We start from the raw sequence: 2,116 nt of genomic DNA, 5'->3' as shown, positions 1-2,116 counted from the left end.
AAAGTTATATCTATACATGTCCTCACTTCTTTTGCTTCTCTTGCAGTGTGGAAGTTTTCTTCTACCTGAAGGCAACCCTTGTATTTGCGTTCTGGCTCCTTCCTTCTCAGGAAGATTTCTATAAATCCAGTATCCCTCTCTCTTTCTCTTTTATTTTTAACCTCATGCTCTCTACTGGTTCATTTTCACCAATTATAGACATGGTATCTTGCTCTCTTTCCCTTTCACAGTTGGGTATTTCAAACAAATGCCTAAACTTGACATGATCTATAATTGTGTATTTCAGAACATTTGTTCAGTGGCAGTTTCTCACTATGATTTCATTCATTCATTTCTTTGTTTGGATTGCTAATGCATGATTTTTGTACAAATTCTTTTAATTTGGGGGTTCCTTTCCTTGTTTCTATTTATTCGTTTAAATTTTTTCTTTATTGATATTAGAGAGAGAGAAAAGGAGAGGGAGACAGAAACACAGATGAGAACATAGAATGGCTGCCTCCTGCGTGCCCCACACTGGGAATTGGGCCTACATCTTGGGCATGTGCCCTGACCCAGGATTGAACCAAGAACCTCTTGATGCATGGATGGATGCTCAACCACTGAGCCACACCAGCTGGGCTTGTTTTTATTTTTTTAAGGAAAGACGACATATATTTTCTAAAAACATACTTTGTTTTTTAAAAGGAGCAGATATTAATGCATTATTAGTGCAATAAAACTTACCAAAAGATAGAGGGGAGAACATAAAACAGTGTGTACCATAATTAAAACATTGTTAAGAAACAAAGCATGGCTCTTTGCTTCTCCTTCCATAACAACCAAAAAGAAAACATAAATGTTGCATTGATGTCAAGTAGAAGGCAAAATACAGGTAATCCGAGGACTGAGTGCATATTATTATTTTGGCGTTTTCCCTTCCTTTTCAAAACTTCGGTTGTTTGGCCCTATGGACAACAACCTAGCAATTTTATTGTTTGTTTTTTGTTGTTAATCCTCACCTGAGATTATTTTTCCATTGATTCTTAGAGAGAGGGAGGGAAAAAGAGGAAGAGAGAGATGTGACATCCATCAGTTGCCTCCCAGAGGACCCCTACCAGGACAGGGATCAAAACTGCAACCCAGGTACCTGCCCCTGATGGGAATCAAACCCACAACCCTTGGGTCTGCAGGCCAACGCTCTAACCGCGGAGCCAAACCGACCAGGGCTATCTATCTATCTATCTATCTATCCGACCAGGGCTAGCTAGCTAGCTAGCTAGCTAGCTAGCTATCTATCTATCTATCTATCTATCTATCTATCTATCTATTTATTTAAATTTACCGGCTAATAGCAAGTGATGCACGTTGGGAGTTCGCTGTATGAACCAGACAGGGACTGCTCTGGATTTCCATTCAAGTCTGGAATTCATTCATCCGGGTTTGTAATTGGCTTTCCTCGCATTCGGCGGGAAGACGGGGTGGAGGTGGGGTTAGGCGGGTGGAGGTCCAATTTGACACAATGCGATAAAAATCTCCAGGGCAGCTCTTACATTGAGATTTGCTTTCTTGGTTCTCCGAGTCCCGTCCTGCCCTCTTCCCTTTCCTGACAATCTTGTTTCCCCTCCTGGACTAGGTAAAATGGGTACATTTCTAAGCTGAAAACTAGCGTTGGTGGCCCCTGGTTCCAGGGAAGGATCTCAAGTTCTCGGCCCTCAAAGTCCTCATTCCGAGCAGGGACAAAGCCAACGAGTCCTCCTCCCGAGTTCCACGAAGATCTCGGCACACTTGGGGAGGACAGCGCGTCCCCCGACCCACCTCCGACTCGGTAGAACGTCACCGGAGACGTCTTACCCCCCGAAACACCCTTCTAGCTCGAACCCTACTAACTGGCGCACGCGCAGCACAGGCGCGGGCCGTCCGCCCTCCAGGGATCGTCGGCATCTGCACCGCGGTCACAGCCTCGGAAAGGCCTGGCTCCGTCGGCACCTTGAGGAAATCCCTGGCAGCAGCTACCTAGCATGACTATCCGAAAAAAAAAAAAAGGGAAACAGCTATCCAGTTTCCAGCGCATTTCCGTTTTAAACCCTGACTTCCGGTTCGTCAGCCGGTTCCTGTCCCTGCCTTTCAGTTCCGGTGC

This window comes from Molossus molossus, unplaced genomic scaffold, assembly GCF_014108415.1.
Source record: "Molossus molossus isolate mMolMol1 unplaced genomic scaffold, mMolMol1.p scaffold_m16_p_4, whole genome shotgun sequence".
In the NCBI taxonomy this organism is placed as follows: domain Eukaryota; kingdom Metazoa; phylum Chordata; class Mammalia; order Chiroptera; family Molossidae; genus Molossus; species Molossus molossus.
The sequence above is the reverse complement of the archived record's forward strand: the minus strand, read 5'-3'. Positions refer to the sequence as shown.